General features: G+C 39.4%; 1 protein-coding gene across 6 annotated transcripts in view; it reads left to right on the forward strand.

Annotated features, from left to right (window-relative positions):
- The first annotated feature begins 750 nt into the window (after nucleotides 1-750).
- The window catches only part of TUT4 (terminal uridylyl transferase 4), a 155,062-nt gene continuing 143,483 nt past the window's right edge, over nucleotides 751-12,329 (forward strand). For 5 of the 6 annotated variants that reach the window (XM_058303582.2, XM_058303583.2, XM_058303580.2 and 2 more), the window contains exon 1: nucleotides 754-929. The gene's annotated coding sequence lies outside the window, so the exon portion shown is untranslated. Of the gene's footprint in view, nucleotides 930-12,329 lie in introns of all 6 variants that reach the window. The other variant, XM_004476506.4, reaches the window with a different exon arrangement.

The following is a 12,329-nucleotide window of genomic DNA, read 5'->3' on the forward strand; positions in this document are numbered from 1 at the left end:
CCCCATTGGTGCTCAGAAGCTCGTGCTAGCCACCGAGGGTCCGCGGAGGTTCGGACCAGGCCTGGTTCAGGTGCCAGGTCAGAGGGTGCACATCCAAGACCGGCTTTCGACCCCAAAGGGAACAGCTTTGAGAGCAAGGCGCCGAGGCTGCTTTCGGGACCTTCTTCCCCGTGGGGGCCTCGGCAAGGCTACCCGAAGCGCAAGAGCTAGACCGGAGTGGACCAAGCGCTCGCCCAACCCCGGCCTCCTCAGGCGCGCTGGCGTTCTGGAGTGACTCCCCAGCGGCGCCCGAGCCGGGGCCTCGCGACCCCAGCTCAGGGGCTCCGCCCCTCTCTGCAGACTCCGGGGTGACTTCGATCTCCGCCCCTTCCTCGCGGGCTAATGAGTGTCCTCTTCCCACAGCGACTGTGCGTGCGCTGCCCTTCCTCCTCTGCCCCCTCCCCATTCTTCCCCTGCAGCAACGGCAGCCCCCGGGCTTGGCCCCTCCCCCCTCGGAATGGAGTTCCCTCTCCCGCCGACTAACTGGTGCCCGGAGTTCCCCAGAACGAAGGGAGGGAGCACCCCTGAATCCCTCCCTCCGTTTCTCCCCTCCCGGATCTCCGCCGCGCCCATCCTCTATCCTTTCTGGCCGGGACCCCCACTCGCGGCTCCGTCCCTCTCCGTCGGCTTCCACTCCTCCGCGCCCCCCTCCCCTCAGTGGGTCCTCCTCTTTCTCTCCGTCTCCCTCCTCCCCCTCCCCATCCCTTCCCCCCCACAATGCAGTTCGCGGCGCGGCGGACATGGCGGTAGAGTCCTGAGCTCGTCGTGTCCCGGCCTCCAGCGGCGGCGGCGGCGGCGGCGGCGACGGCGGCAGCGGGAGGCGGAGGGGGAGCGGGAGCCACTGAGATGAGGAGGCGCCGCGCGCGTCTGTAGCTCGGCGGGCCTCGCAGGTACGGAGGCTCCGGCCGCGGCGCGGCACCGGACGCCGAGGGGGTGTGCTCGGCAAGGCCAGGCAGCCCCAGTTCGCCCTCCTCAGATGCCGCGCCTCGCAGGTGTCGGAGGTCCGGCCCGAGCGTGTCTCAGTTGCCCCTGTGGGGCCTGACACTTCTCTCTTTGCTGGAATGGGCTTCGGGTGTCCCACGGGAAGGCTAGGGTTAGGAGCGTTGGGACAGCGGCCTTGGAGGCCTGAGGAGGGCTTTGGGGCCGAACTCCTCAGAGAGGCTGGGCCCCCGGCCCTGGGCCGAAACCTGTAGACCCGGGAGGCGGATTTTAAGTTAACGGGATTGGCTTGAGCATTCTCTTGGGTCCAGTACGATTCCCTGTCTTGAGTGCCGTTTGTCTCACCCCGGCTTAGATATATAAATAGATAAATGTATATATGTATATATATTATATATAGAACATGTAAATATACTCAAGTACATTATAATAAATATTAATATAACCTTTTCTTTCTTTGGTCTCGCTCTTGTCTGGTGGAGAGAAGGCAGAGGTGTCTGTGTGGATTTTGTTTCTTGCTCACCCGCCTTCTCTCTCCCTCGCCCCCCAGTCGGATGGTGGTGATGCGCGGTTTTGATGTGGGAAACTGTGAGATTCGTATTTGTAAACAGACAGCACTCCCCTACTGTGTTGCACGCCTCCGCGAGAGGTTTCGAATTCTTTTGGTATCCGGACTGCAAAAGAATGAGATGTGTAGATGTAGACCTGAAGAAGCGTATCAGCGGGATTTCTAGTTGTACCTGAATGGGACGAATTACTCTTATTTCAGCAATTGTTAATTATACCTTATCTTTTCAGAAGATTACTAAATCTCATATCCGATGCATTGTGTACCTTCAACGAGATCTTAGTTAAGCTATACCTTGTTTTTTCATTCTGTTAAATTTTTGATACCAGAGTCGTTTCTTATTCATTTGGCTTTCTCTAATCCCTGTGTGATCTTCTTAAATTGGTGTCCAGAAATGCAATTGGAATTGTGTATTTTTGGCATGTATTTTATAATTGGCTCTAGTGGATCAGATTACCTTTTGTTTCCAGAGATTTTTCTTCAAGTCTTGTTGTAGTGAAATGTGTAACAATTGAAGAAATAGAACATGTCCTGTTCCTGTTTTTAAAGTAATGAGAACTGTTAGCTAATAAAATTGGATAATCCCCAACCGGATATAATCATTCAGATAGAATTCCCTGCCAATTGAATTGTGTGTTGAATTGTGGAATGGTTAAAAAAGAAAAGTTGACTTTTTGAGTAGTAGTCTGCATGTTCTCTGTTTGAGTAAGTAGTACACAGCAATTTTTTTTAGGCTCAGAACCCTTGTATTCCTCTCTTGGAATTTGCTGCACTTCACTGCACCCTACTAATGATTAGTCACAACTTGTAAAATTATGAAATATTGATTCTTTTAAAATGTGCTTAATTAATGAACTCAAAAGTGTCTAGTGTGCTTGCTTTTATAAACAAGTTTAAAGATTGCTTCTCAAAAACCATGAACTTTTGAGAAGATAAGGATTTTAAGTCGTTTATGCTTTGAAAATATCATATCTAATATATAAAGAAATGAAATTTGCTTTTAAAAAGGTCTTTTAGATTTGTTTCTTTGCTGTTTACAACTTTTCATTTGGCAGTATGAAAATATGAAAAAAAATAAGTTTTCCTTGAAATCATCCAGAAGCAGAAGTGAAAGTTATTGACATTTAATGTTTAAGTCTAGCAAACATTTAAATATAAAATGGAAATTTAAAGCCTTTTCATTGCCTTAGACCAAGGTCTAGTAATACAGATAAATTAACATATTATGCAAATAAGTTTAGTTCAATTTTATAAATAAGACCTAATCACACCTAGAATTACATTTAAAAAATTAATCTAGGTAGAACAGTATGATGTCTACATTTTAATTTTAAGCCATTTAAAATAAAAATTTTAATTCTAATGATAAATATTTATGATTAACAAAAAGCTGTTTAAAGAAGTTTTATTAGTTCTCAGAAGAGAGCTTTTTTTTGATCTCACAGTTAACCTTAACGTACATGGGCTTTATAGAGTGTCAAATCAAGATCCGTAGGTGTAGAGGAAAGTGTTTGAATTTATTAACTGCAGAAAGTTTCTGGTTTCAGAGAAACAAACACAACTCACCTGTAAATGTTGATGCCAGTAAGTTGTTTATTCTTTCATTTTAAAAAAATCAGAATATTTTGATATAACAGAAGTCAGTGAGATGTGTTCCTTTCTAAAATAAATTGCAAATGTTTGAATTTGTAAAATAATATTTACAGGATTCAATTTAAGTCATTAGTGCAGAAGAAACATGTTCTAATAAAGAACAATTCTAGAAAGACCTAAAACAGTCAAGGGAAAAAAGGACACCATGTGTATCAGTCAGAGTTCTCCAGGGAAGCAGAACCGACAGGATTTATCTCTGTATCTATCTATCTATATCTATATATATGTAAATATTATGAAATATAGGAATTGGCTCGCACAACTCTGGGGATTGACACATCTGAATTCTTTAGGGCAGGCAGCAAGTTGGGAACTCCATGAAGGTATTTGATGAATTTCCCAGGAAAAGCTGGCTGGCTGAAGTTGACACAAATTTTTCTTTCTGACTGCTGAAATCATCAGTTTGTCCTTTAAGACCTTCCAGCTGATTGGATAAGACTTCTCTCTTTGCTGAAGGCAGTCTCTTTTGTTGATTGTAGATGTAATCAGCCATACATGCAATCAACTGACTAATGATTTAAATCCATGAAATACCCACATAGTAACAATCAGGCGGGTCCTTGTTTGACCAAACAACTGGACACCATAAGCCAGCCAAGTTGACATATGAACTTAACCATTACACCATAGTTCAAAGCAGAGTATGTGGACTTTTTTCTTAATCTTAGAGGAATTAGGATTGTTTACACTGAACTAACTGAACTATTTTTATTCTAGAATCCTAGATAATTGCATAATTTGGGGAAATGTTTAAAAACCAGCATGATGTTCCCAAGTGTTTCTAACAAGTCCAAAAGAGGAAAAGTGGTATAAATGCAAAGATGAACAGTTCAGATCTTTTTCTCCTTAAGTGAAAGATTTAATTTGGGTGGTGTGTTATGGTTTCCAAGTTGTTTTCATGTCAAATAATGTTATTGCATTCCCATAATTATTCTGTGAATTAAAGGGGCAGAGAGAAGGGAACTAATATTTATTTGAGTACCTGTTTTGTACCAGGACTGTGCTAGGCATGTTTATCAAGATTTATGTATCTTTTTCCCCCCCACTTGCTTAATGTAATCTGTTTTATAGATGAGGAATCTGACTCCACAGAGTTTAGGTAACTTGCTAAACATCATAGAGGTAGAAAGATTCAAAGCAGATTTGCTTGCTCTTTCTAATATACTGTATATATCATATTGCTTCTCATGTGTATCATGTATTCTCTCAGCTTTATAGAAGAAGAAATTAAGGCTTTTAGAAGTAAAGTATATTTGTGTAGACAAGATGAGGAGCAAAAACATTCTAAGGACTACGTTTGTTCATGTAACTGAAAGAAAAGGGTTTATTGCAGACTTGGTAGGCTGCTGCAGTGATCAACAGGAAGAAAAGGGGCTTGAGGTTCTAGATCACCTGGAATCCAAATTTAGTACATTAGCAAAGTCATGTGTAAAGAAATAAAGGTGCCTTCTGATAAGAGTAACATCTATAAATGGATATGTAGGAGTTTGCTGAATGTAAAATGATGGTTGCATCTGCTAATGTTTTTATTTATTGGAGGTAAACTTTATTGGAGTCCTGTATAGGTAAGGTTTTCATAAATGGGAGGTTCCCCTAAATTTTCCTTGTCTGGTAGAACTTCCATGTTCTCTAGAAATAAAGGTATCATTTGCTTTAAAAAAAAAAAAGAAGTGTTTTTTTCCCCAAGCTTGTGCGTTCATTCATTCATTTAACCATTTATCTATTCATCACGTGTTTGCATTTGTGCTATGTCCTAGGCACTACTACTAGGTTTTAGAGAGACAAAAATATGGGGGACTCAATTTCTGCCTTCAAGGAACTCAATCTGCATAAAATAGAAACAAATTACAACACCCTAGGACTGTAGGAATTCAGAGGAAAGATGATTAAGCCAGCTTGTGAGGGATGGGTAGGAGTTTGCTAAACAGAGAGTAGGATGGACGGGGCATTCCAGAGGTAGGGAATACCAGATGTAAAAATGATAAATTGTGATAGGACATGGTGTGTGTGTGGGGGGGAGTGAGAAATTCAGTGTGGCAGGAATTAAAGATTTCTAAATAGAGTGTTGAGAGAAATGGTTGGAAAATGGCAGTCAGATTATGAAGGGCCATGTATGTCAAGGCATTTTAATTTCTTTCTGTGCAAAACCAGATAGATCACTAAGTGAGATAGTGGTTGAGCTGTGATTAGAACTATCTTTTTTGACTCCTAGTCTAGTTATTTCTTTCTCCTTGGCTTCTTTACCAACAGATTCTACCCATCTTCAGAGTAGATAAAGTCATTCTTTTCATCCTTTTCATCCTCCACTATCCCTCCCTAGTTGCTATGTTTCAGTGTTGTTTTTTCCCCGAGAATTCTGTGGTACATGTCTTAATTGTCTAAGGATTCTTTTGAGATATAAATATGTCCAAGAGAAATTAACTTGATAACAAGGTTACTCAGGAAGTTTTTTACTCCCTGGCTTGGATTAGTTGACTTCTTAGTTTAGTACTAGAAAGCATAGGATATTGAGATGTGGGTTAGAAAAGAGAGAGGCATTTATGTAAGCTCATTGTTCACCAGTACAGATGTCTTAATTTTTGGACAAAGCAGTCTGTGCTTTCAAAAGGAAATAGTCTGGTAGTTTTAAATGGGTATTTGATTTATTTGCAATGATAAAGATAATTTACTAAATACTTGTTATGTGCTAGTCTCTTTCTAAAGATCTTAGAAGTATTAATTCAGTCCTTACAAAAATTCTTTTTACTTTTATTACACTCATTTACAGGTGAGGAAAATGAAGTGCGGAAGGGTTAAGTACCTTGAACTAGATCTTACCAGGATTTGAACTCAGGGTGTCTGAGTGTAGAGCCAGAGCTCTTAATCACTGTATTATGTTGCAGCTCAAGTTTAAGATATCAAAATTTAATATGCAGAGGGTATTAAATTCAGTATAGTCACATAGATTGGAAGAATAAGTACGTCAAGTATGAATTACACAGAATAACTAAACTTTATTGCATTTTCGTCAGTCTTAGCCACGATAGTTTAATTTCATTATCATTAAAATTTATCAATCATTAAGTATGTATTAAGCCCCCATCATGAGTTAAGTATTAGTTTAGGCCACATTATTTAATTTTAAAGTATGTCTGGGGATTTTTGGGGGTTCCTGAGTTAAAACTGTTTTCATAATAGTATTATTAAGACACTATGCCTTTTTCCTTTTCCTTTTTTCGAATATAGAGTGGAATTTACTAAAGGCTACATGATATGTGAGAACATTATTGTTTGATGCCTAATAGACTGTATTATACTGTATTTTTTCTTTGAGATATCTCATAAAATTCACCCTTTTAAAGTATGTAATTCAGTGGTTTTTAGTATATTCATATATTGTGTAACCATCAACCTTTGTCTTAATTTCAAAAGACTTTCATCACCCTAAAAAGAAACCCTCTGCCTTGTTAAATCATTCCTCATTCCCCGCTCTCCATACCCCCTCATAACCACTAGTCTGTTTCTGTTTCTATGGCTTTGCCTATTCTGAACATTTCTTTAATGGCCATGGTGTTGATCTTATTTCCATGTGCTCTTCGACCATCTATATATCTTCTTTGGAGAAATGCCTGTTTAAATCCTTTGCCCATTTTAAAAGTTGGGTCCTGTTTTTTTTTTGTTGTTGTTTGTTTTGTTTTTTTGTTCGATTGTAAGAGTTCTTTATATGTTGTGATTTGCAAAAATTCTCTCATTCCGTGGATTGTCTTTATACTTCTTTGATAGTGATTTTTGACGCATAAAGGTTTTAAATTTTGATGTTGAATTTATCTATTTTTTTCTTTGGTTGCTTGTGTTTAGGTTTCATATCTAAGAAATAACTATATCAAGGTTATGAAGATTTACACTTAGGTTTTCTTCTAAGAATTTTATAGTTTTAGCTCTTACATTTTGAGCTTTTTTTGTCATGTGAGGTAGGGTCCAAATTCATTCTTTTACATGTGACTATCCAGTTGTTACATCTTGATTTGTTGAAAAGACTATTCTTTCCTCATTCAATGAACTTGACATCCTTGTCAAAAATCAGCTGGCTATAGATGTATGGATGTATTTCTGGACTCTGAGTTCAATTCCATTGTTCTCTTTGTCTTTATGTCATTACCACACACACTTTTTTTTTTAAAGATTTATTTTTAATTTATTTCTCTCCCCTTCCCCGCCCCCCCCCCTCCCCCCCAGTTGTCTGCTCTGTGTCCATTCGCTGTCTGTTCTTCTGTGCCCACTTATATTCTTGTCAGCGGCACCTGGAATCTGTGTCTTGTTTTGTTGCTCAGCTCTCTGTGTGTACCGCGCCATTCCTGGGCAGGCTGCACTTTTTTCGCACTGGGCGACTCTCCTTACAGGGCGCACTCCTTCTGCGTGGGGCTCCCCTACGCAGGGGACACCCCTGCGTAGCACGGCAGTCCTTGTGCGCATCAGCACTGCACGTGGGCCAGCTTATCTCACGGGTCAGGAGGCCCTGGGTTTGAACCTTGGACCTCCCATGTGGTAGGCAGATGCCCTATCCTTTGGACCAAATCCACTTCTTGACACACACACACACACACACACGCACACACTCTTGATTACTGCAACTTTGTGTTAAGTTTTGGAACCAGAAACTGTCAGCTAAGTTTGTTCTTCTATTAGATTGTTTTGCCTATTCTGGGTCCCTTGCGTTTGCTTATGCATTTTTAAATCAGCTTGTCAGTTTCTTCAGAAAAGGCAGCTGGATTTATTTTTAAAAATTTCTCCCCATCCCCCTGCACCCAGATGGTTCTTTTATCTGTCTACTCACTGTTTGCTCCCCGTTTCCAGGAGACACCGGGGACCGAACCTGGGACCTCCCACATGGGAGGTGAGTGCCCAGTGGCCTAAGCCCCATGGGCTGCGGTGTCTACTAACTTGTGGCATCTGCTCATTTAGGTATCTACTTGTTGCAGTGGATGCGGTGTCAGGCTCATTACGGTGGGTGCAGGTGTCTGCTCATCTTCTTTAGGAGGCACTGGGACATGAACCCAGGACCTCCCATGTGGTAGGAGAGTATCCAACTGGTTGAACCACATCCACTTCCTTTGATAGGAATTGTATTGAATTCAGAAATAACTTGGGGAGTATTGCCAGTTTAATAATGGGCTATATTGTCTTTCTGTCTTTTTAGGTCTTCTTTAATCTCTTCCAATAATGTTTTGTAGTTTTCAATGTGTAAGTCTTATACTTCTTTAGTTATATTTATTCCTAAGTGTTTTATTCTTTTTTTGGTGTTATTGTAAGTAGAATTATTTTCTTAATTTCATTTTTGGATTGTTCATTGCTAGAGTATAGAGATACAACTGATTTTGTGTGTTGATCTTGTATCCTGCAACTTTGCTATTAGCTCTAATAGCTTTTTTTGTTTTTGATTCCTTAGGATTTTCTATGTACAAGATCATGTCATCTATGAATAAAGGTAGTTTTACTTTTCCCCTTTCCAGTCTGGATTCCTTTTTTTCCTTTTTTTTCTTGCCTAATTGCCATGGTCAGAATCTCTAGTACAGTGCTGAAGTAGTATCAGCGAGAATAGTCTTGTTTTGTTCTTTTGTTTTTTATCTTAGGGGGAAAGCTTTAAGTCTTTCACCATTAAGCATGATGTTAGCAGTGATTTTTTTAGATGTTTTTTATTAGTTTGAGGAAATTCCTTTCTATATCTAGTTTGTTGAATGTTTTTATCATGATAGGGTTTTGAATTATGTCAGATGCCTTTTCTGCATCTACTGATGCAGTTTTTCTCCTTTATTCTATTTATATGGTATATTACATTTTTGATTTTCATATTTTGAACCAACCTATATTCTTGAGATAAATTATGCTTGGTTATGGTGTGTAATCCTTTTTATATGTAGCTGGATTTGGTTTGCTATTTTGCTGGGGATTTTTACATCTGTATTCATAAGAGATTTTGGTCTATGGTTTTCCTGTGATGTATTTGTATGGTTTTGGTCAGAATAATACTATCTTCATAGAATGAGCTACTAGTGTATTAAAACTTTCCCAGTTTTAATATCTAATGAAGGAAACATCAATAGATGTACCCCCTCCCCCCCAAAAAAAAAACAGAAACAAAAACAAAAACCCTCTTTGGAGTACACAGGTGTCCTGAGACAAAAAGTGTACACAGGTATCCTGAGACCAGAAAATTTGAGACCCATTGGTTTAGACTAAGAGACCCTTGGTACCTGAACATTAGACCAAAAATTGGGACTCATTTTTTTTTACAGTTATAGATTGGTTCCATTTGTGTCACTTTAGGCAAAGTCAGATACTCATTAATGTATAAAATGGAAACACTATATGACTGTATTAACTTCACGTAAGTGTAAGGATAAATGAATGGGCATTCTAGACATGTAATAGCTGATGCTATGTCCTCAAAATATATTTTTTTAACATGAAAAGTTCATTATAGCTCCTAGACTTTTGTAAAAACCTATGGTATTGTTATGTGGCAGTGTCTTTTTTTTTTTTTTTAAGATTTATTTATTTATTTAATTTCCCCCTCCCCCGGTTGTCTGTTCTCTGTGTGTATTTGCTGCATCTTGTTTTTTTGTCCGCTTCTGTTGTCGTCAGCGGCACGGGAAGTATGGGTGGCACCATTCCTGGGCAGGCTGCACTTTCTTTCACGCTGGGCGTCTCTCCTTATGGGTGCACTCCTTGCGCGTGGGGCTCCCCTACGCGGGGGACACCCCTGCGTGGCAGGGCACTCCTTGCGCGCATCAGCACTGTGCATGGGCCAGCTCCACATGGGTCAAGGAGGCCCAGGGTTTGAACCGTGGACCTCCCATGCGGTAGACGGACGCCCTAACCACTGGGCCAAGTCCTTTTCCCGTGTGGGAGTGTCTTGAACTCAACCTAACATTTGGTAGATAATTATCGTATAGATAAAAATTTTTCATCTTATTTTGTGTTTAGAACTCGAATTTAAGCTTTCTTTTATAACACCACTTTTTCTAAACCAGTACTTTTTAATATATGGTGATATACCTCCTGAGGAAGGCATTTCATAATTACTTTGGAAGGCTTTATAAACCACTCATAGTCATCCTTATCCTACCCACAGCCCATTCTTATGTTCCTCCTTATTCAGTTAGAAGTTTGTTCTGTTTCCTAGATGTGTTGGAGTAGAACTTTCTAAATCCTTTAGGGGATGTAACTTATTTCCCTCTCACCTGTTAAACTAAGTCCATGATTTTTAAGATAATGTGTATTTATTTCCCTTCTGTGCTCCTCTAAAATCCCTCCCTTCTTAAGACTCATGCCTTGCCGACTCTGTTTCTTAACTGTTTTTTTAAATTTCAGTCTTGTAACCTCTAGATCACTCCCTTTTATTCACTGACACTTTGGTCTAATTCTGTCATATTGAATGATAACATTGAAGGTCATCTAAAACCGTAACTTTATTTTTACTTAATTTTTGTGTTCCAGTGATATTTAACTCTACTTTCCTTAATACATCCACTCATGTGGTTTAAAACAGCTGTACTTCTGACCAAAATCTCCTGTTTGCCAATATGTGCATCTTTCTTGTTACTTTAGTTTTCTATCCCTTTGATTTCTATGTGTTGCCTCTTTTTGTCTCTGTCTACCTCCTCCATCAGCACCACTACTTGTATGCTCCCTTACTCTCTTGAAATATTCATTCTTCCAATCCCCTATCCAGTGTGAATTTAACTACCTGTAAATTCTATAAACAAGTAGAGTGGTGTTTTAAGTATTTGTGATTTCCAATTTTAGTTAGGTTTCTAAAACAGATTGGCAGTATTATAGTCACTTTCCTTTTTGTTCCTCATATTTGCCTATTGTAAGCCCTCTACTGCCCTCTGCTTTTCTCGCACAGTGCTTCCTTCCTGTTTCATAGAACTGTGTTATAAATCTCGTGTTTCTCATAGTTCTTAGTGGTGCTAATAATAGGTGGTCCTGTCAACAGAAGCTTCTTTAGTCAAGTGTGGGAAATGCTGCAAATTATATCCTTTTCTTAGAAATTTGTGGTGCATATTATTAGCAAATTGAAGTCAGAGAGGTCCTTCATGAAAGAAACTTGCTTAACTTTAGCATTCCCCCCAATTGCTCATGTTAAGACCCCAGATAACCTCCTAATGCCTTTTACTATCACTTCTTATTACTGTTTACTTTACTGACTCTTGATTTTTATTCTACACTTCAGTCTCTCTTCCCTATCTAATCTATCTTGTTTGCTCTGCAGAAGTTAATCTAAAACAGAAATTTCATGCCTCTCTTCTGATTATAAATCTATGATTTCTCTTTGCTAAATTCTGAATTCAACTTGGCATGTAGATCTCTTCATTGTATGACAGTAACCTACATTCCCAATTTCATTTCCTGTACTCATCATTATGTATGCTAGTCTACGTTTTAAATAATTTTCTCAGAGTTTTAGAAATACATTTGTTTAGAACCTGTAAGTCCATCTATTATGACTATTCCTTTTCACGCTCTCTGCCAGCTGGGAAATTCTTCCTCAGCTCACGTATTATCTCCATGATGAAGGATTTTGATAGGGTCATTGTTCTTGATTTCCATAACATACGTCACATAATATTGTCACTACTTGTTTATATGACTGTTTTCCCTTTCAGATTTGAGCCCCTTACTTACTACATAACTGTTTTTATTTCACTTCTTGATACTTTTCCATTCTACCAGCACTCTAATTTGTTGAAAAGTAAGGTGGGGTTGAAGGGAAAATGAACTATGGGTTGCCCTTTTTTTTTTTGTATTTCCCTCTGTGTCATAATTTTCAGTATAAGTGTTATCTAATACAGGAAAGTAACGTGTAAGAAAAGATATGATAGGGTTCCTTGGTCATTCATGTTTCTTAGAGTACCATTTCCTTTTTTGAAGCAAGTTACAGTTTAAACATCAAATGTGGCTTCCTGAGCCTGCTTATGTGGTGGTAGAGAATACACTTAGCATGTATTTGCTTTGAGTTTTACTGAATTTCCAAACATTATGGGGCCATTGGAAATCTTAGAATGCTGTCTAAGAATGGGACAGCAAGAACTGACAGACACCCATAATATATCTCCTTTGCTCACGTGCATGTTCAGTGTCCCATCAC

The sequence above is a fragment of the Dasypus novemcinctus genome, chromosome 9 (assembly GCF_030445035.2).
Source record: "Dasypus novemcinctus isolate mDasNov1 chromosome 9, mDasNov1.1.hap2, whole genome shotgun sequence".
Lineage (NCBI taxonomy): Eukaryota > Metazoa > Chordata > Mammalia > Cingulata > Dasypodidae > Dasypus > Dasypus novemcinctus.